Below are 24550 nucleotides of genomic sequence, written 5' to 3' on the forward strand. Positions count from 1 at the left end.
GTGGTTAGTCACAGTTTCACAGTTCTCTTTTGGGAAAAACATGACCTCTATTTTATAGATCCAGAATTTGATGCCACAGTGGAAACATATTCAGACAAAGGAGAGAAAGAGTACTAAGAGGAAGAAGGGCAAAAGGACAGAACATGGGTTTCTTATAAAGAAGCTTATAACTTATTTGGATTGGTAATGATTCCACCTTGAACTAAATGTTTAAAATAAAACTTAGCTGAGTTAATTATAATATGCATATAACCTTAAATGATAATTTGTTAGCTTATTTTCAGAACTCAAAGTAAATTTAACATAAAAAATATTATTACCTGGAGATGAATATAGCTTACAGAGATTATAATAAACAAACATTGATTTTTTCTGAGGTGAAGATCAAGGTAGAAGTCAATCGATGTTTTTCCACTTCAACAAAATCTTAGAATCACCAGCATCAAAATTCTATGAGTCTGATTCTTTACTTCCTCACTCTTTTCACTGTAAAGTTTATGGGAAATTGCAGTATCCCCTAAAGAAGTAAGAAAACTTTTTCTCCAGAGCCTTCATGTATCACTTTTGGGCCATCTTCCTGTCTCTAGATGTGTGTGTATATATATTTATACAGATGTATATGTATGTGTATATATATATAGACTTGTCGAGATCCCTCAGTCAGAAATTAAATGATGAGGTGACAACAGAGAGATGCTTCTTCTTTAAATGTCCCATGCTCCAAATTATTATAGGATTAATTACTTTCCTCTTCAAAAATTAAGAAAAAAGAGAAAAAAAGACAACAAAATAGGAACAAAGGACTGTTTAATGAGTAATAAAGAGTAAGTTATGTCATATTTTCATATACTTCATTCAAATACTCCAGAATTTTTAACAAACCCTTTTTGTACACTGTTGTCTGAAAACACTTGAGAATAAATTGTACACAAATTGATATAAATTTTATTTACACTATCATTATGGTGATAACATTTAAGACTAAATTTTGAAACTATTTAGTTTTTTTTTTTTATATATCTTTGAGTTGTAGATTGAGAGTTGCCTCCATCCTCCCATTAGAAAATACCTTAAACATTAAAACAAATTTTCTCTGTTCCTTAGTCTTCAGATCCATAAAAATCACTCAAATTTCCCCTCCCCAAAATTATCAGATTGAAAATATGCAAAATACACACATGAATATACCACAGCTGAAAAAAAAAAGACACAGCTGTGAAAAGATTAATATGTCCTACCATGTGAAATCTATTTTTTCTGCCTCACTCTTCCCTTCTCACCTCATTTTGAAGCAAAGAGATCAAACAATCGATGGTAAAGGCATATGCTGTTACCAGGTGCTTCCTGCTTTATTAACATAAGAGATGAATCAAATCACAAAATATCAGAGCTGGGAATTTCCTTACATATCAGTCCCACCTGCTCATTTTATAGATAAGGCAATTATTCAGAAAGGTAGCTATAACCAAGAAAAAGATGACAGAGCTAAGAAAAGAAAAGGGGTCTCTGATATAAAAATAAAGTCCCCAGTTTTATTTTGTATACTTTTCCATTGAAAAGGATGTATGTTTTTATTAAAGGGAAGTTTGAAAATGTGGAGAAACTTTAAGAAAAGGAAAAGAAGCAAAAGTTGTTAAATCTTGACTGGAATTAAACTTTCTAAAATAGAAAAGCCTTGTTCATAGTTTAATATACATTGTCCTATTACTCAATCCCTGTCTCCATCCTTTCTTGATTTTTACTGAACACCATTGATTCTTAAAATTTACCTTTCCTCTACTCTCCTCTCTCTTTTCAATTTTGGCAAAGGATTTGAAGTGGCTGACACAACTGTGCTACAATTAACCCCAGACAGCCTTTGCTAATAAGTAGAAAACTGGAAATTCCCTGTTCGGTGTTTACTTTGGCTCCAGGAAGCTATAACATGAAATTGCTGTGAATAAACGAAAATCAAACCACACACTCTCCTCAAATGCCTTACAAGCTCAGTCTAGTTTCATTAGGAAACAATGCCCAAATTATACCCTCAAGTTTGATTCATATTGAAATGGACTTAGGTCTTTCCCAGCAGGACAGGCAGCAACACCAGTTGCTGATTCAGATGGGTTGGGAAGATCCCCTGGAGAAGGAAATGGCAACCCACTCTGGTATTCTTGTCTGAAAAATCCCATGGACAGAGGAGCCCAGCAGGCTACAATCCAAAAGGTCGCCAAGAGTTGGACACAACTGAGTGACTGGACACACAAAATGAGTTAGTCTTAAGGTTCCCTTTTATAAAATTCTGCATTTGGGGGATTTGGCACCTTTTCTCTCTTTTAGATGGCTAATTTTGCTATGCTCTTTTACCACTTACACCTACTAGAATTCTAAGGAAGTCATTAAACACAAGATGCAGTCATTCATACGAAGACAACATTTACTGGATGCATTTTTCTATATGCTATTTTCCAGAAAATTAATTATTAATATCAACTACTAGTTCCACTTATTAAAAGGTGGAATGAAGACAGAGCAATATTAAGATATTAATCTAAAGTTACATCACTGGTAAATGTATTTGTTGAAATCTGAAACCAAGTTTTTCCAACAGTATCTCTCCCCGATGGCTTTCTCACTGTGTTTCTCCAACCCAGGCTCTGTTTTTATTTCCAGACTCATGTATTCACTGCCTACTTGGCATTTTTGTTTGGCTGTTTGGTGGGAATCTATAAAAATCAGTCTCTTAATCTGTACTCTTTCTCTGATTCTTATTTCTACTTTATTAGTAAATGGTACCACTAGCTACTGAGCTGCTTAAGCTAGAACTTAACAGATCTCTCTATGAATCTTCTCTTTCTTTCAGTCTCACTAAGCACTAAACCTGTATGCAGGTCAGGAAGCAACAGTTAGAACTGGACATGGAACAACAGACTGGTTCCAAATAGGAAAAGGAGTACGTCAAGGCTGTATATTGTCACCCTGCTTATTTAACTTCTATGCAGAGTACATCATGAGAAATGCTGGGCTGGAGGAAACACAAGCTGGAATCAAGATTGCTGAGAGAAATATCAATAACCTCAGATATGCAGATGACACTGTCCTTACGGCAGAAAATGAAGAAGAACTGAAGAGGCTCTTGATGAAAGTGAAAGAGGAGAGTGAAAAAGTTGGCTTAAAGCTCAACATTCAGAAAACTAAGATCATGGCAAATAGATGGCAAAACAGTGGCTGACTTTATTTTTCTAGGCTCCAAAATCACTGCAGATGTTGATTGCAGCCGTGAAATTAAAAAATGCTTACTCTTTGGAAGGAAGGTTATGGCCAACCTAGACAGCAATATGCTTTTAATATAAAAGCAGAGACATTACTTTGTCAACAAGGGTCCATCTGGTCAAGGCTGTGGTTTTTCCAGTGGTCATGTATGGATGTGAGAGTTGGACTATAAAGAAAGTTGAGCACTGAAGAATTGATGCTTTTGAACTGTGGTGTTGGAGAAGACTGTTGAGAGTCCCTTGGACTGCAAGGAGATCCAAGCAGTCCATCTTAAAGGAGATCAGTCCTGGGTGTTCACTGGAAGGACTGATGTTGAAACTGAAACTGCAATACTTTGGCCACCTGATGCGAAGAGCTGACTCATTGGAAAAGACCCTCATGCTGGGAAAGATTGAGGGCAAGTGGAGAAGGGGAGGACAGAGGATAGGATGGTTGGATGGCATCACCGACTCAATGGACGTGAGTTTGGGTGGACTCCGGGAGTTGGTGATTGACAGGGAGGGCTGGCATGCTGCGGTTCATGGGGTCACAAAGAGTCAGACATGACTGAACGACTGAACTGAACTGAACTGTACTTTACTCCTTTCTTACAATAAGCAATTGTTTTGCAAAACAGTTAAAAATATAAATCATTTGAAATCCAGCCCCCTTTTTTTTTTTGCCTAAAGTGTTTTTTTCCATTTTTAAAAATCCAGGACTTCCTTGGTGGTTCATTGGTTAAGAATCTGCCTGCCAATTCAGGGAACATGGGTTCAATGCCTGGTCTGGGAAAATTCACAGGCCATGGGGCAACTAAGCCCATAAGCCCACCAGTGCTGAGCCCCTCTGCCCTAGACCTTGCGCTCCGCAACAAGGAAAGTCACGGCAATGAAGCCAGCCCGCTGAAACTAGAGAAATCCTGGATGCAGCAAGAAGACTCTGTTCAGTAAAAAAATAATGGATAAATGAATAAATAAAATATATCTTAAGAACAAATCCTAATTCTTTATTTAAGCCTTTAAGTCTGCATGACCTAGCTCCCACCTTTATTACAGACTTGCTTCTCTTTTACTATTCTGTATTTACATGGACATCCTTTGCATTCTTTTAACACCTAAAATCCTCTTTCAACTCTACGTCTTTACACGTACTTCTTTCCAATATCTTACCTCAGCTCTGTGAAGCCCTTTTTATTCTCATTTCTCAAGACTGGGTACCAAAATCATCTCAAGGTGGTCTTCCCTGACTGTCCTACAAAAAGGAAAACAAATTGTTAGATTTTACCAAAGTTACCCTGCTTTATTTCCTTCCTTTCATTATAGTCTATCACTAATTCATCTATTTTTTTACATATCTGTTATTTGCCTCTTCTGGATCATAAATTTCATATAGTTTTCTTCAGTCTTGTTTATCAATATTTTAATAATGATTATGTTTTAATGATTAGGTTTGATAGTAATTCATATTTTAATAACGCTTAGCTTACTGGCTAGGACATAGCTGTCATTCACTAAGCAGTTACTAATTGAATTACTGGAAAACCTACAATCATCTGCTAGCTATGCTGCTGAATCTTTAGGAGTAAAGGAAGCAGAAAACTGGATGGCTACTGTCCCAGGAAGCAAGCACTCTTTAATTAAGGGAAAGAATATGTAAGCTGTTGGACTGAACCTTACTTCTGCTCATCTCTGTATGTATTGGTCTAATTTCTGAACTACTCACAAAAGTAGTGAATGGAGATTATTTAGGGTCGCTGGGCTTACTTTACAAAGAAACATTTTTTAACTTTTTATATACCCTCTTCTCATATTTCTTAGGTTTATTAGACAGAAATAATATCCAAATGTTTATTTACAGTTTGGAAACGAGACCTAGAAAATATTATTAACCTGTCCAAAGGTAGAATAATCTCTTGTAGCATCTGAGGCTTATATAAGGGGACATTTCTTAAAAGGAATATGCAATTGTGAACATAAAATTAAATACATATTAAGAATAAGGAAAGATATGAGCAATTAGAAATTTTAGATATTCCAAATACTGGAAAAATCAGAAAAGTAAAATAATGTTCTTTAGTTAATTAGCTGACACACTATGCTATCATCTTAGATATATCAACATAGTGGGAAAGCTATTCCACTATGGGAGGGGCATTCCACTATTCCAGAGTGAGAAGGGTATTTCTAAAAATCATTTCACCCTGGGCTATCTACCTAAATATTCACAAAATGACTGAAAAATCACATAAATATACTTTACATAATCAAAGCTCACTATGTCCTCGACTCAGCTTCTTCATGCCAGATCCAAAAGCTGTCAAAGACAGCCAGAATGCCACCTGGTTGTGGAAGGTGGCAATGTCTCACAGAAGGAAATTTAGAGTGGAAAGAAATCTTAACCATTTATGGTGAAGAAAGGAAGCTTAACCATTTATGGTTAAAATACCTACTTCTGCAAATTTTACAAAGACATACAATCATGTGACCACATTGCTAAGATCTCTGGTAGTCACATGAAAGAAGCCTATACAAGTGTTGGGTGTGGAAGCTTGACATCCATTGGTTTCATAGTAATCTGTTCTGTTTGTCCACAGTCACACAATTAGTGGACAGACCTTGACTAAAACCACAACTTCTTGATACTCAGTCTCATGTGAGCACAAAACTCATGGAGTAAAAAATCTAGTGAGTTTGTGTGTGTTTTTCCAGGTATGTTAGGAAGAATTGATTGCCAGGCTTGTCTAATGTATTTTAATTCTCAAAAAAATGTGGCAGTTAGCTAAAGTATGCAAAGATAGCTTGTATTTATTAGAAAAAGTTATGAATAAATAAAGCTGTAATTGGGTATTATATTAGGATTATGTTGAAGAAGTAGGTTGGAACTTGTTTTTTGTAAATTAATTTGGCAGAGATATGCTCCTTGGGAAACCAGACATGTTTTGAAATAATGCTGAGGCTATGAGTCATAGTCTGTTGACAAAATATCCAAAATGTGGAATCAACTCGTTAATAAAGTCATGTACAGACAAGTATAGATGTTCCTTTTCTAAGTCCCCTTTTCCAAACCCTTACATTCTTGCTGCCCCAAATAAAAGAATATCTCATTACAGACAACTGGTTATGTTGTGGTGACAGAATTTATGAAAAGAAGCTAGGGAAAAACCTTGGGGAGTAGATTAGATCTTCAAATAGGATAAGAATAGGAGATCAGGGAGAATAAACCCTTTGACCATGTGTAATAGACTGGAAAGTCTAAAATAGCATCTTTAGTTCATCCTGTTCTGAGGAACAGGAATGGGGGAAAAAAAAAAAAAAGATTAATCTGGATAATCTTCTAACACAGAAACTTCCACCTAAAATCATGGCAATCAAAGAGGCTCTTCCTGGACTAGATGATGAACATTATAGAAATGGAAACTGATGAACTTATTTGCTCAGAATATGTTATAGTATCTGTGAAAGAATATATGCTCTCAATGTGTATCAATAGCTTTAGAAATTTTGCTATAATTAAAGATATGATTTTATACCATTTCTGGGAATTTGAATATTGTTACAATCAGTTTCATTCTGAGTTTTATAATGCTAAATTGGTAACTGAGAAACACTCTAATGAAACAGCAGGAGAGTGACTGAGATGTCTGAGTTGTACTAAAGAGGAAAATTCTATATTTTCAGGGATAATCATAGCCTATTGATTGTTATAATATTCCGTTTGTTTCTCCTTGACAATATTCAGAGTACTTTTTTAGTTATATCACTACAAACACACAGTCAATTATGGATGTATCCAAAGAGGTCTGATTAAGAGTTTGGTATTTTTCCCTTGTCTCATAGTGGTTCTTTTTCTTCCTGTTACCTGCATATAAATAGTTTTTCAGTCAAAAAATAGCAAGCATTCCAATAAAAATAAATATTAGTTGTTAAAGACTCCCATACTTTAAAAGAGATTAATCTGTAGACTTTATCTTTAAAATTCCTGTTATCCAACAAAGTAGATTATGTAGATTTGTTTCCATAGGAATTTTAATGTAATTTCTGTTATTAATTTCTAGAGTTCTTATTTTAAAATGATGTACAGTGGAATAGTTTCATTTATTCAATTATATAATTTATAGTTAAGTCTATAATAAAGACATTATTTTTTCTTCTAGCATTTCATATCAATAAATTAAATCATGATTGGATTTTTGTTACTTATTTTCCAGTAGTTTAAAACAAAAAGAAAAGAGAAGTTAAGTGAAGTTCAATCCATAGATGAGGCAATTTGTTGTAGGGAAAGACCATTGGTTTGTGTCAGTCAGACCTGTCTGTTTGACAGGCAAGAGGGTTTGAAATTACCTTCTTCATTTTTTTACTTGCTTTTAGTGTGTTTTGACTTATTGATATCTAAATGACCATAGGATTTATTCTTAAGGCTGCTAAGTATGTTAAGGGCTTCCCAAGTATGTGGGAAGCCCTAAGTGTATGGCTTCCTGCATTGCAAGAGCCACAGGAGATGCAGATTCAATCCCTGGGTCAGGAATATCCCCTGGAGGCGGAAATGACAACCCACTCAAGTATTTTTGCTGTGAAAATCCCATGGACAGAGGAGCCTGAAAGGCTACAGCTCACATGACTCAACACATACAGTCACACAAAGGGTACCATTGTATTGCAGTTCAGGTATGGCTAGCTTCTTAATCACTGATTTTTATTATCAGTAAAGAACTGTGGTCTATTTGGGAGTCAAATTGTAGGTTCATAATATATCTTCTTACCTCTAAATTTAAAAAAAAATAAGAGGAGTTTTATTTCATCTCATGTTCTTTCCCAATTCCAATCAACTGATGTGTCTAACTGTCTGGCTACAATAGAAGAATTCCAGCTAGTATTTAAAGCTGTGTTAGTCTCTCTGTTTCTTATGAGTTTCCATTATTTGAACAAATATACAATTTCTCTCTTGTGTTATCAATCGCACACAATTCTCTAAAAATGTTGAGATTTCAAATAAATTTACATGATTATTGTTTTGAGATTTGAATTAAAGCTATAATTTTTTAGCAATTATGCTTTTGTTTTCATCATGTAATACATGTCAGCTTTGTTAAACAGAAGTGGTTTGTAAACTCTGCTTCCTCTAGTCTTCTATTTTTATTCATACTTCCTGTCACTAATTTCTCTGATTTCTAAAAAGCATTGTGTTTAAAACTCAGAAAAGAATAATTCTAAGTCTCAAAAAACTGTCCACTCTCCCTTAAATGTTCTAACATTAGAACATTTTGTAGGAACATTTTGTCTACATTTAATGTAGAACATAAATTTTCTAACATAGAACAGTAAGTCTGAACCGTTTTGCATGTTATTTTACATTGCTGTGTTTCCTTCATGCTCAAATCACTTGGGACATTTATTTAAAATAAAGAGTTAAGAGCCCACCATAGATTACATACCCGTGTAATTCTCAAGATAAGACAAATTTGGAAAACACTACTTCATATATCATTGTCTTATCATGTACACAGAGACAAAATAAATTAGGAAGATATCTTTTATATATGCAGACAGTATTTGCAGAATCAATTTCATCAATAGTGACATTTGGGGACTTGATTTATCTAGAACATTCACTCCAGTGATAGACCTTATTGAGAATGAGTTTCAGTGGAATCTGTGATATTACTTTACTATCCACTGGGAACACTTTAATGTAAAATCTTTAGCAACTAGAAGTATCCACTATGGTGAGTGATTACAACTGTGAATTATAGTTGTAGCAGCTCAGTATTGAGACAAGAACTGCATGACAATATGCAGAAAAATTTTGATAACTTTCACTTACAAAGATTAGTTAGAAAATTTGGCTGAAAAATGACTGGGTGTATTTTGGCTTAAGTTAGATTAAGAGATTTAGAGATGATATATGTATATTTTAATTCAAGAGGTTTAAGATGAAAGAATAAAACATGGTGTCCCTGTTTATTTTTATATCTCAATGCTTAGGAGGAAAGTATTTTTTCTGAATTTAAAGAATATATTAAAGACTCTTTCTTGAGTTGTTTTCAGATTATATTACCACCCCTTGTACATCCATAATCCCGAAATAGTCTTAAAGCAATACACGTTTGAAATGTTCACTTTTTTCTTTTCGGTTGAAGCAGAATTCAAACAACTTGCTGACGTTGATAATCTCCCCAGAGCCCATATTCCTATCATTAATATCTTTTCTTTCTCTAACACTTTCCTATTCCTTTCTGCAAATCTGTCCCAAACCCCAACAATTTGAACTAAAATACCATTGTGCAAATGCTTGAGTGACATCTCTCAAGTATGTCTTTACAACAACTAACTGCTCTAGTGGCCAGGACCATACAGGTGGGACCTGGAGTCACTTTCTTTCATCTAAATAGATATATTCAGATATATTTTTCAGAGGCCTTTCCTTTATTACAGAGTATTGAGTTTAGTTACCAAATTCCAGCAATTTAGATATTACCCGTTTATCAACATGGACTTTTAGAACTTTGATTTTATTTTTTAAATGGTGTTTTACTATTACAAGACACTCTTCTAAGTACTTAACAAGTAGCAGATAACATTACTACCATCCCTATTTTACAGATGAAGCAGAGAGGATTAAGAAAGCTGTCCCGAGTTACAGAATATCTAAGTGAGAGGGCCAGGATTTGAACCCAGGAAAAATGGCTCCAAGTCTGAAAATATAAAGGTGACACTCAAGTGTCCTTACAAGCTCAGTTATCCTCAGGATATCAGGTTTCTAGGGTATAACATGATGTCCGCCCTCATCCATCCTCTACACATGGGGAAAACCACACAGACTACTTGTCATGTCATAAAGATCTTCCTTTCTCCTCATGATCTTTCCCCATAAACTCCTTTTGAGAAAGTCACATGCTGGAAGAAAAAGCTTTCCAAGTCACAAATCAACCAGCTAACCTTTAAGGAAATTGTCATAGGGACTTTATGGCTGCTTGTAGCACACTGAAAAATGGCTCGTGATCAATCTTGTGGGGTTTTGAAAGAAAATTAGAACAGGGGCTCCCCAGTAGTCATCTAGTTCCAACTAGAAGAAGCTGCATGCAGCTCTTCTCTTATCACGTGATCCCTTTCTTAGAGGTTCAAGTTGACATGCCACACCCTTGAGAATAGGGCTTCTTGCCATTTTAGGGTCTATTTGAGAAACAGATTAAAAGTATAGATCCACTCTCCAAAAAGATACATAATGTGGATAAAGAGCAAAAGTTGTCACGAAATTTATAGACACCACCCCTATTTCTTACTCTGCTCAGTAATAGAACCCTTGAGAGTCATGAACTTGCAGTTAAATATCTTCACTCAGAAGAACTGGGGAATGTCCTTTCAAGCTGTGACTGCAATTTGAAGAATCATTTTTGATAACCTTAACTTCTTTTGTAAAGTAGTTATTGATCACTGGTGACCCTAGGGATACACTCTCAGTTGTTTTGTGCTTTCATGGGAAAGTTAACTTTAATTTCTCTCTCTAAATATATATTTCTCTATATTTCTACCTCATGATCTATATAAAATGATAGAACTATATATATAAAAAGATAATACTGATTTAACATTGGGTGTGAGATGGTGAAAAAATTAAGTTGTTTTAATTATTTAAGTTGCTTACTTAGAAAATATAATTGTGTTTAAAAAATAGCTGTCAAAGAGCATGAGATTTTGCTCAAAGGGGTATCAGTTTTCAGCCCTAATTCAAAATGAAAGTTGTTTTTCTCTCTGGAAACATTGGAAACAATTTAGAAATTGAGGAATTCAGATTAAATCATCTTTCAATTAAAAAATAAGTATATATGTAGGCACCTGTATGTAAATATATGTATATGTATCAGTTCAGCTCAGTTCAGTAGCTCAGATGTGTCTAACTGTTTGTGACCCCATTGGCTGCAGAATGCCAGTCCTCCCTGTCCATCAACAACTCCCAGAGTTTACTCAAACTCATGTCCATTGAGTCAGTGATGCCATCCAAACATCTCATCCTCTGTCATCCCCTTCTTCTCCCACATTCAATCTTTCCCACCATCAGGGTATTTTCAAATGAGTCAGCTCTTCACATTAGGTGGCCAAAGTATTGGAGTTTCAGCTTCAGCATCAGTACTGCCAATGAATATTTAGGACTGATTTCTTTTAGGATTGACTGGTTTGATCTCCTTGCAGTACAAGGGACTCTCGATAGTCTTCTGCAACACCACAGTTCAAAAGCATCAATTCTTTGGTGCTCAGCTTTCTTTATAGTCCAACACTCACATTCATACATGACAACTGGAAAAACCATAACCTTGACTAGACAGACCTTTGTTGGCAAAATAACATCTCTGTTTTTTAATATGCTGTCTAGGTTAGTCATAACTTTCCTGCCAAGGAGTAAGCATCTTTTAATTTCATGGCTGCAGTCACCATCTGCAGTGATTTTGGAGCCCCCCAAATCAAAGTCAGCCACGGTTGCCACTGTTTCCCCATCTATTTGCCATGAAGTAATGGGACCAGATGCCATGATCTTTGTTTTCTGAACGTTCAGCTTTAAGCCAACTTTTTCACTCTCCTCTTTCACTTTCATCAAGAGCCTCTTCAGTTCTTCTTCACTTTCTGCCATAAGGGTGGTGACATCTGCATATCTGAGGTTATTGATATTTCTCCCAGCAATCTTGATTCCAGTTTGTGCTTCCTCCAGCCCAGGGTTTCTCATGATGTACTCTGCATATAAGTTAAATGAGCAGGGTGACCATATACAGCCTTGACGTACTCCTTTTCCTATTTGGAACCAGTCTGTTGTTCCATGTCCAGTTCTTGCTGCTTCCTGACCTGCATACAGGTTTCTCAAGAGGCAGGTCAGGTGGACTGGTATGCCCATCTCTTTCAGAATTTTCCACCGTTTATTGTGATCCACACAGTCAAAGGCTTTGGTATAGTCAATAAAGCAGAAATTGATGTTTTCCTGGAACTCTCTTGTTTTTTCAATGATCCAGGGGATGTAGGCAATTTGATCTGGTTCCTCTGCTTTTTCTAAATCCAGCTTGAACATTTGGAAATTTCCGGTTCATGTAATGCTGAAGCCTGGCTTGAAGAATTTGAGCATTACTTTACTAGCGTGTGAGATGAGTGCAGTTGTGAGATAGTTTGGGCATTCTTTGGCATTGCCTTTCTTTGGGATTGGGATGAAAACTGACCTTTCCCAGTCCTGTGGCCACTGCTGAGTTTTCCAAATTTGCTGGCATATTGAGTGCAGCACTTTCATAGCATCATCTTTCAGGATTTGAAATAGCTCAACTGGAATTCCATCACCTCCACTAGTTTTGTTCGTAGTGATGCTTCCTAAGGCCCACTTGACTTCACATCCCAGGGTGTCTGGCTCTAGGTGAGTGATGACACCGTCATGAATATTTGGGTCATGAAGATCCTTTTTGTACAGTTCTTCTGTGCATTTTTTCCACCTCTTCTTAATATCTTCTCCTTCTCTTTGGTCCCTACCATTCCTGTCCTTTATTGAGCCCTTCTTTGCATGAAATGTTCCCTTGGTATCTCTAATTTTCTTGAAGAGATCGCTAGTCTTTCACATTCTATTGTTTTCCTCTATTTCTTTGCACTGATCACTGATCAACAAACTGGGGAGTTCATCTTTCAGTGTCCTATCTTTTTGCCTTTTCATACTGTTCATGGGTTTCTCAAGGCAAGAATACTGAAGTGTTTTGCCATTCCTTTCTCCAATGGATCACGTTTTGTCAGAATTCTCCACCATGACCCATCTGTCTTGGGTGGCCCTACGTGACATGGTTCATATTTTCACTGAGTTAGACAAGGGTGTTGTCTATGCGATTAGATTTGTTAGTGTTCTGTGATTGTGGTTTTCAGTCTGTCTGCCCTCTGATGGAGAAGGATAAGAGGCTTATGGAAGCTTCTTGGTGGGAGAGACTGACTAATGGGGAAACTGGGTATATATATATATGAGAGAGAGAGAGAGAGAGAGAGACAGAGAGAGAGAGAGACAGAGAGAGAGAGAGAGAGAAAGAGAGAGTTTAAACTATGTATATATAAAAGTTTCAGTAAAAAAACAATAGCCACTACACTGGATATTTTGCGCTTGTTAATGTATTTTCAACAAAACCAATACTTGATCTATCACATTATTTATTTATCTACTTTATTGTTTATCTGACGTTCCTACTAAACCATAAGTTTCAAGGAGGTCAAGGTTCACATATATCACTGTAAAGTATGCCTTATTCCTTTTATAAATCTTATTAGGGAATACATAATTTTAATGGTAATAATAAAAAGAATTCTAAGTATCTTCCAAGTACTGTACTAAGTAGATTCTCATTTATATTTTCTTTAATTTCAATAGGCACAAGAATATTTTGGTAATTTGAAATAAATAGTACATAGAAGATCTGTGTACAATCACAGAAAACTAACCAATCTAATCACATGGACCACAGCCTTGTCTAACTCAATGAAACTAGGAACCGTGCCATGTAAGGCCAGCCAAGATGGACAGGTCCTGGTGGAGAGTTCTGACAGATGTGGCTCACTGGAGAAGGGAATGGCAAAACACTTGAGTTTTCTTGCCTTGAGAACCCCATGAATAGTATGAAAAGACAAAAAGATAGGACACTGAAAGATGAACTTCCCAGGTTGGTAGGTGCCCAATATGCTACTATAGATCAGTGGAGAAATAACTCCAGAAAGAATAAAGATATGGAACAAAAGCAAAAACAAATCACAGTTGTGGTTGTGATTGGCGATGGAAGCAAGGCCCAGTGTTGTAAAGAGCAATATTGCATAGGAACATGGAATGTTAGGTCCATGAATCAAGGCAAATTGGAAGTGGTCAAACAGGAGCTGGCAAGAGAGAAAATCGATATTTTAGGAATCAGCAAACTAAAATGGGCTGGAATGGGTGAATATAACTCAGATGACCATTACATATACTACTGTGGGCAAGAATCCCTTTGAAGAAATGGAGTAGCCATCATAGACAACAAAAGAGCCCAAAATGCAGTACTTGGATGCAATCTCAAAAAACGACAGAATGATTTCTGTTCATTCCCAAGGCAAACCATTCAATATCACAGTAATCCAAGTCTATACCTCAACCAGTAATGCTGAAGAAGCTGAAATTGAATGGTTCTATGAAGACCTACAAGACCTCCTAGAACTAATACCTAAAGAAGATGTCCTTTTCATTATAGGGGACTGGAATGCAAAAGTAGGATGTCAAGAGACACCTGGAGTAACAGGCAAACTTGGCTTTGGAGTACAGAATGAAGCAGGGCAAAGGCTAATAGAGTTTTGCTAAGAGAACACACTGGTCATAGCAAACACCCTCTTCCAATAACACAAGAGAAGACTCTACGCATGGACATCATCAGATGGTCAACACCAAAATCAGATTGATTATATTCTTTGCAGCCAAAGGTGGAGAAGCTCTATACAGTCAGCAAAAACAAGACCGGAAGCTGACTGTGGCTCAGATCATGAGCTCCTTTTTGTCAAATTCAGACTGAAATTGAAGAAAGTAGGGAAAACCACTAGAACATTCAGATATGACCTAAATCAAATCCCTAACGATTATACAGTGGAAGTGAGAAATAGATTTACAGGACTAGATCTGATACAGTGCCTGATGAACTATGGACGGAGGTTCGTGATATTGTACAGGAGACAAGGAGCAAGATTATTCCAAGAAAATGAGATGCAAACAAGCAAATGGCTGGTTGAGTAGGCTTTACAAATAGCTGTAAAAAAAGGAGAAGGAAAAAAGCAGAGGAGAAAAGGAAAGATTATCAATTTGAATGCAGAATTCCAAACAATAGCAAGGAGAGATAGGAAAGGTTTCCTCAGTGATTAGTGCAAAGAAATAGAAGAAAACAACAGAATGTGAAAGACTAGAGATCTCTTCAAGAAAATTAGAGATACCAAGGGAACATTTCATGCAAAGATGGGCTCAATAAAGGACAGGAATGGTAGGGACCAAAGAGAAGAAGAAGATATTAAGAAGAGGTGGAAAAAATACACACAACTATACAAAAAGATCTTCATGACCCAAATAATCATGACGATGTCATCACTCACCTAGAGCCAGACACCCTGGGATGTGAAGTCAAGTGGGCCTTGGAAGCATCACTACGAACAAAACTAGTGGAGGTGATGGAATTCCAGTTGAGCTATTTCAAATCCTGAAAGATGATGCTATGAAAGTGCTGCACTCAATATGCCAGCAAATTTGGAAAACTCAGCAGTGGCCACAGGACTGGGAAAGGTCAGTTTTCATCCCAATCCCAAAGAAAGGCAATGCCAAAGAATGCCCAAACTATCTCACAACTGCACTCATCTCACACGCTAGTAAAGTAATGCTCAAATTCTTCAAGCCAGGCTTCAGCATTACATGAACCGGAAATTTCCAGATGTTCAAGCTGGATTTAGAAAAAGCAGAGGAACCAGATCAAATTGCCTACATCCACTGGATCATCGAAAAAACAAGAGAGTTCCAGGAAAACATCAATTTCTGCTTTATTGACTATGCCAAAGCCTTTGACTGTGTGGATCACAATAAACGGAAAATTCTGAAAGAGATGGGCATACCAGTCCACCTGACCTGCCTCTTGAGAAACCTGTATGCAGGTCAGGAAGCAGCAAGAACTGGACATGGAACAACAGACTGGTTCCAAATAGGAAAAGGAGTACGTCAAGGCTGTATATGGTCACCCTGCTCATTTAACTTATATGCAGAGTACATCATGAGAAACGCTGGGCTGGAGGAAGCAGAAACTGGAATCAAGATTGCTGGGAGAAATATCAATAACCTCAGATATGCAGATGTCACCACCCTTATGGCAGAAAGTGAAGAAGAACTGAAGAGGCTCTTGATGAAAGTGAAAGAGGAGAGTGAAAAAGTTGGCTTAAAGCTGAACGTTCAGAAAACAAAGATCATGGCATCTGGTCCCATTACTTCATGGCAAATAGATGGGGAAACAGTGGCAACCGTGGCTGACTTTGATTTGGGGGGCTCCAAAATCACTGCAGATGGTGACTGCAGCCATGAAATTAAAAGATGCTTACTCCTTGGCAGGAAAGTTATGACTAACCTAGACAGCATATTAAAAAGCAGAGATGTTATTTTGCCAACAAAGGTCTGTCTAGTCAAGGTTATGGTTTTTCCAGTTGTCATGTATGAATGTGAGTGTTGGACTATAAAGAAAGCTGAGCACCGAAGAATTGATGCTTTTGAACTCTGGTGTTGGAGAAGACACTTGAAAGTCCCTTGTACTGCAAGGAGATCAAACCAGTCAATCCTAAAAGAAATCAGTCCTAAATATTCATTGGCAGTACTGATGCTGAAGCTGAAACTCCAATACTTTGGCCACCTAATGTGAAGAGCTGACTCATTTGAAAATACCCTGATGGTGGGAAAGATTGAATGTGGGAGAAGAAGGGGATGACAGAGGATGAGATGTTTGGATGGCATCACTGACTCAGTGGGCATTAATTTAGGTAAACTCCAGGATTTGGTGATAGACAAGGAGGCCTGGTGTGCTGCATTCAATGGAGTCACAAAGAGTCTGACATGACTGAGGAACTCAACTGAACTGAGAGGATTTATGCATTGGTACATGTTTGTTGACTAAATCAACATATTAATGCATTTTTCAAAATTTTTATCAATTTTCTTTACTATGTTATAGTGATTTTAAATATGGGTAAGCATTTTTTTTCAATTAGTAATTGAGTTACATTATATGAACATGACATAATTAAGTCTATTGCTGTTGCATAAGATAAGCATGAAAGATATACCAAGTCAAATAGAATGAAAGAAAAGAAATCCAGGTCTGATTAATCTAAAGCAGAGGCAATTCATTGGTTATGTCTTGAAAGCTATTATTACCATTTTATTGATGAGAAGAATTCAATATTCTCAGAATTTCATTTATAGTTTTGTTAACTAATATTTTTATTTAGTAACTCTACTGTAAATTATATCCAATTCTCAATCTAAATGTAGCAGTATTTGTTCATAACCAGTCTCCCCCTTGTATTCATGAAATCTCAAGTGAAGAAACACACTCTGTGTCATTACAAATGGATGTCGAAATGGAATAAGTGAAAGTGAAAGCGAAAGTCACTCAGTCGTGTCTGACTCTTTGTGACCCCATGGACTATATAGTCCATGGAATTCTCTAGGCCAGAGTACTGGAGTGGGTAGCCTTTCCCTTTTCTAGGGGATCTTCCCAATCCAGGGAAAGAACCCAGGTCTCCGATATTGCAGGCAGATTCTTTACCAGCTGAGCCACAAGGGAAGTCCTGAAATGGGATATACTCTTCTTAATGATTACATTTCGTTTCTGGGCCACAAATGAATAGAAGCAAGCAGCACTTCTAAGATGCCTTAGTTGTGCTTATTTCAACTTTTCTGTGCCATGTAACCTGAGACCTAGATGACATACAGAATGTTCCTGTATCTAGAAGGAGCTGTCAAATAGCTGTCAGTTGGTATAATCATCATGGAGATTCACATCTGGTACTTGCTTTATTTCCTCTTACATCAGAAGCTACTGGGAGACGTATATTGCTCAGACAATTGTCTTTTGCTTGCAAACCTACCAGTTCTTTACTTTGAGCTTTAAAGCCTAAATGCAAAATTAATCTGATTAATTATCTTCCAAATAATTCTACTAAATAATCATGTGAAAGATGAGTGTCAAGTTGAGGCATTTCTACCTTCAACAGTCAGTTCTGACTCAAACTAAACTCTCCAACTGTGACAATGACATTTTGCTCACTTGCTCTATCTGCCCTGACTCTATAACCTTGATAACTTTTTATCTTTGAAAAAGTGGATAGCATTCTCTTCATCCACTGAGAACAGGCCATCATCACAATTTCAAAACCCTACCAAGACATTGAGCTGAGAAAGAGGAGACAGTCATCTGTATTACAGGGACAAAATTGACTTTTGAGATCAATAGAAATTATAATTAAGCTGTGGATATTCATCCCTCTCAAAGCCTTCCATTTCTCAAATACTTAAATGATGACTTTGCAATACGACTTTCACTTCATCAGTGTCTCCACGGAAATTGGAAATTGCGGTATGTGATACAATTAAAATGTATATCCACAACCACTCAGAATAATCATGGCTAATTAGAAATTATGAATCATTAAAATGACATGGTTTTCTGTCAGTATGTGTGCACAGCACATTCATGTCTTCTAACATCCCAATCCAATCTCAGTAAATCTAAGGAGGTATATTTGTTTCAATATTTCTATTAAGCTCCTCCATTAAGTAAATTACCATTACAGCCAAAGTTTAAAGGTTATCTGGGCTAGCAAACTACTCAACATAGCTAATACATATAATTAACTGTGGTGAGATTTCACATTAAACTTTTCCACTGCTATTTAGTGAATTTTCAAAAACAAATCATTTATGCATGCTTATCAAGATTGCTACAGTCCTCCTAATGGATTTCAAAATATCTTTATCATAATAAAGTCCTAATGTCTATTTTTCTCTTGTATCCGTCATTAATTTTAAGGTGGGCTAAAAGAATCAACTAAATACTGCGCCATTTCTAAAACAATGTTTGGGGTGTTCTATAAGGAGAGGGGAAGTATAAGAAAATAAAAGGAAAGGAAAACAAAGACTGTTTAACTGAATTAAAACTATGTGTGTTTTTTTTTTTTAAACTCAAAAACCTTGGTTTTCTTTAACAAACGTTCAGAATAAACTTAAAAGAAAAAAATACCTCCCTAAAATTTTCCTTCAGTTCAAGTCAGCTAGATTCAAGCAATAGTCTCAGCTGAAAGTTCTGAATTCATAATCCAAAAATACAAAAAATATATGTTTCAGATACTTCCTTGACTGAAAAGGTGATACACACACTCCAAGGTCTAAGTAGATTATGATTCCAAAGAGCTCTACCTAGAGCAGAAAGAACTTGATATAAGAATATATGGTTTTAAGAAACCAGTGGGTGGTAAGACAGGACTGAATGCACGGAGATGTCTGGTGGTGATTTGCGCTTAGATGTGTATGTTTCTACTTAGTTGTGTATGTTTCTAATTATTGGTGTGTCTACAGATACAGACAAAACCCCCTGCTAGTGCATAAATATCCTCCAGCAGATGTATAATTGATACTGCCATCATTGATGTACTTGTTATTAAGCTGTTGTCTCTCAGCTTCAAATCCACCCTTCTAATCCCTTCTTTGTGGTGCTGAGGCTGGGACTTGATAAACCACATTTCTGCTTTGCTAGCAGGAGCTGTGATAGACTTTGCCAAAAGGGGGCACTATAAGAAGACTGGAAGGCTGGAGGATGAAGAAAGGATTGCTCCTCCTTGTCCTGCTTTCTTTTGAAAGTTGTCCCTTCAGCAAATGTTCTTCTCTCAGAGTGGTACCTGTTTCCAGTTTGTTTTTGGAAATCCCAAGAGTGAACCTCATCGTGGTCCCTCACAGATCACTAGTGGGCCAATACTCCCTTCGGGCTCCTAGCATTGCAGGTATCGACATCCAACCTTCTGGGTTCTAATAATCCCAACTTCTTTTGGTCGGGGGGAAAACCCCCAGACTTAGAGGTTCTAGCTGCTTCTTGCAGTTATCACCTCTGAGATAACTCAGTGTTACTTTGTCTTTTAAGTCTCCCAGTTTAGGGCTTCCCTGGTGGATCAGATTGTAAAGAATTTGCCTGCAAAGCAGGAGACCCAGGTTGGATTTCTGGGTCAGGTTGATCCCCTGGAGAAGGAAATTATTCTGCCCGGAGAATCCCATGGACAGAGAAGCCTGGTGGGCTACAGTCAATGGGGTCACAAAGAGCTGGACATGACTGAGCGCCTAATACTCACCCAGTACCTGTTTAACTAATTCTCTACATAAATTCTCTCTGTTAAAGGGACTAGTGTTATTTTCTGACTGGACCCTGATAATATGGTAAGTAAACAACTATTTTAATATTGACATATGTAGGCTTGCTCTGCATTTCCTGATTCTAGCTTGTGCATCAACCCTAGTGGACTTAAACTTCGTGTCTAGCATCCTTTCCTTTAAAGATGACCTCATCCTTGATGCTTTGGTCCTTGTGGGAGTAGTGGTACTGTCAGATACAGTATCTCACCCAGTGACAGGTATGGACTTAGATTTAGGTGGACTCATCAGATCTCACTCATCTTCTGCTACAAGGATTTAGGGGTAGGTATGAGATGTAGCTGGGCCAATCACAGTCTCCCCTGGGGCTTTTCTATTTGAGTTGGTGACAAGGTCATATGAGCATAGAAGTAGCAGAAACTAGTTGCAAGAAACTCTCTGGCATAGGCTTTCAATCTACAGTAGAAGGATACGAGAGAAGAAAAATATATTTTGAGAGAAAGAGTGAGACAAGGCAAAAAGAGAGAGATAGAGAACAAACTTCATCTGAACCCTCAGATTCAGTCATTAGGCCATAGGAACCTCCCCAGGCATTTCTATAATTCAAAAACAAAATTTATCTAACTAATGTACATCAGCAAGAATCATGTGAAGGACTAAATAAACATTAGTATTGGACAAAACAGAGAAATATTTTTGCTTAAATGGCCAGAAAATACACATTTCAGATTTATAGAGCCTGTAATCAAGCCGCTTCTACATTTTTTATTGAAAAGGGAAGCAAAACTTTCTACCAGGGTTTAGGGGGCTGGTGTAACTTTTTATTCACAATTGAAATCAGCAGAAACACTCTCAGCTGGCTATTTATTTTGCATGTTTTAGAGGTGCATTATTAATTAGTACATGAAAAGTTAATTATAAGTCAAAACTCAATCTTGCTTAAGGGCATATCTAAGAGTAACAAATCTTTGGTATCTACAAATAACAATCTTTGGTTTTACACACCCCATATGAACCATTGCAAACCATTAGAGAATCACATCTTTTCATGTAGTGGTGTTATGTGGTCATAAACAAATTAGGACAACTGAATCAAATTTTGAATGTACCAAGACTTAGAAATTCTCCCCCCCATACTTAATTTTTAATATGCACTCTGAGTGACTGAACTGAACTGAACTGGTCAAGTAAACAGTTATTTCCTGTACACCACTGCTCTGAAAGGCTGATGGTCTGTTTCCTTTCATTTGGCCCAGAGCATCAAAGAGACTAAAAGAAGTTCAGGAAGACTTGTGATTTCTCTTCTGGGGTAATGATGTCTTTTCCTGGTCTTAGAAATGAACCTGCTCCAGTCATAAGAGGGGCTTTGCAGGGGTATGCTGCCAGACAGGATTTCCACATCATCTCAAAGGGAAAGATGCCAAGAAGTTGGATGTTGATTCTACTTATTGTAAATACAGCATCCACAAAGTGATTTTTCATCTCATTCTGTCAGCATCTGAAAGTTGTCACTCTGAGATCTCCAGCTTAAAAGCTAGGAAGGATTCTAGCAAACACACATTTTGTGTGACCCATGATATCCAAATGTTCATTCCAATTCTGTCTTGTTGCTGCTGTTTCCAAGCTTATTTTATATAAACATTGCAGTTCAGTAGACAAAAGTGATGACACATTTCTCAATCTTGCGTTACAAGTGTAAAGATCAGATCCCTGCTTTAGAATGAATTTAGGGTCCTCCCGCAACATATTGGCTCTCTCAGATGCTTTTCCTTTTTGAGCATCCATTAAATGTTGGTCCCACAATTTATTTTTAATCTTCAGTTTAATGAATATTTACATATGAAAGTAGACATCTATTTGTATCCATACAACTGTGGCATAATCAGGAGGATGTGAAAGCTGCGATTGTGTGCTTATATCTTCTGTCTCTGCTTCCCAGGCCTTCATTCTTCACCTCTCTCCGACACCCACAGACCATAAACTAAAACCTAAGATGACTGCATTGAGCTAGCGTGACTGAATCTTATATTTTCAGTTTATGCCATGGTCCTCAAAAAATGAGCTTTTTCTCTAATCATGAAGGTATTCATGCCAATTTTCTGATCTCTCACGGCATTATGAATATATTAAATTACAGATACCAGCTGTTTTATTTTAGGTCTTATTCTCTTCATTTTTTCTATCATGGCAGAAGAGTTGCATCATAGCTTGAACTTACCCTTACCATCATGACACAAGAGCATTTCCCAATGATTTTGCAATGAACTGAATCCTTAATTATAATTTTTTTTTTTTGGTTTTCGATTGAAAAATATTAGGGGTTTCAAGGAGACAAAGAGCTAACCATCTATACATGTGCAAATTTAGTAGGCTATATATTATAGTTATATAAATTTTCAAGTATCTGATAGCATGTATCATCTTTTTTATGAATTAGAATTTTTGTTGTTGTTGGGAAGGCAGAACCATAATCAATTAAATTCAATAGTTCATACAAAGTGCTTATTGATACTTGGTACATGTTGTCTATTATTGTCAATTATTAGTAGTATTTGCATGGCTAGTCTTTCTTTAGACTATCTTTTAAATGATTAAACATAAACTTTTACTTACAATTAACAGGAGAGGATTTTTTTTCATTTCATGACTAACATTTTATTTGCAAACTGCAGTTTAAATTTCCCACAAAATCTTTATAAATTTAGCATAAACCATTCTTAGCATTATCCCAGGACACCTTATTTCATGTATAAAGTAAAGGACATAGCTCAAATAATCCTTCACATTTTATATGACTGATTTTTCATTTTCAAAAGAAGAGTACTTCTTAAGCATTCTGCATGATTTTCTTTATTAAAATGTCTCCTTAATGGAGCAAAACTGCGTTTCGGATATGCACGCTTAAACATCTGTTACAATGATTAAAGTTTATCTTCTCTCTGAATAACAAAGCATCCACTTACCTGTAAAGTTTATGCACACATTGTAGTGAGATTATGTAGCTTACTTAGTAGGAATGATTCAAAATACACATCTTTAAGCAACTTCTCTATGACTGATGCACATATATAATCTGTAAATTTTTATTGAAAATAATTCATTTTACTTTATTGCTTCTTTTTAAGATATAAAATAATAAAGATTTAAATAAACAATGTATAATAAAATATATAAATACATAAAGGAGATTTGTATACAGCCAAAAAATGGAATGCTATATTGATTTTGCCAATAATCTTAAAATTGATTAAACCCATATGTAGTGGGGTAGTTACATAAATTTTCAGTAAAGAGAACAGAATAAATTTAGTACTAACAGTATATGTTACAAGCAAATTTGACACTTTATTATAATTCAATTGTATTGCAAATATCATGTTAAAATATGTATTAAATATTGTCCTATCAGATATGAAAACTAAGAGAAAACACATGTATATACAATTATATCAAAGATGAAAATCATTTTAATTTGTTTACTCTGCCAATAGTAAAACATATTGAGTTTGATGTATATAAGAATATTTTAATGCCATACTTTATAAACCTGCAGTTTATTTATACCATAAGATTTTATCTTACCATAGAACAAAAAACTAATTTTTAAAATAAGCATAACTGATTTGTGTTAATAATACTGTTCTCAGAAAATAAGAATGTCCTACTAAAATTGTGTACTTCCTTTTTTTAACCTATTGTATATTGATGGATTTATTTAAACTATACATGAACATGTTTTTATTTTGCAAGACTTTTTGTTATAGTACAATGCATTTTGGTCACATTTGATTACCACATTCTTAAACTACATGACTGAGCACTTTTCCCAGTATATTAATCCAAATACGGACGAGATGTTTGGTCATCTATATTACTAATATGCATTAATTTTCCTTTATATCCTATGTAGCTGTCTACCTTAAGCTAGGATGGCTGTTTCATCACTTACATGAAAATTGAATTCAGCTGGGAATTATATTGGAAAACTCAGGCATAAAAGAAAAATCCATTTATATGGAATACATAATTCAGTACTTAGAAGTCACACAAAGCTTTGGGTACATATAAGCAGATGCCTTTATTTTTATTTATTCAAAGCAAAAGAGATCAATAGTGAGAACAGACATTCATCTAGTTAATGGGATATTTTCTAACTCAAAATTACAATAAATTTTGGAGCTTCAAATATTCTTTAATTAAGTAAGGATTTTAAATATTCCATAAGAAGGAAGAAAGTTAAGATAATTGTATTTATTGTTTATATTTAGAATATTTTGTCACAAATTTATGAAAATAATCATCAACAGTATTTTAGTGGAAAAGCACTTATGGCTTTGGTTGCATCCTGGGTGTGCTGTGGGGACAATAAAAAAATATGACTTTAATAACTACAGAAACACTAACCTAACAAATATTTTAG

This window comes from Capricornis sumatraensis, chromosome 1 (assembly GCF_032405125.1).
Source record: "Capricornis sumatraensis isolate serow.1 chromosome 1, serow.2, whole genome shotgun sequence".
NCBI classification, from domain to species: Eukaryota; Metazoa; Chordata; class Mammalia; order Artiodactyla; family Bovidae; genus Capricornis; species Capricornis sumatraensis.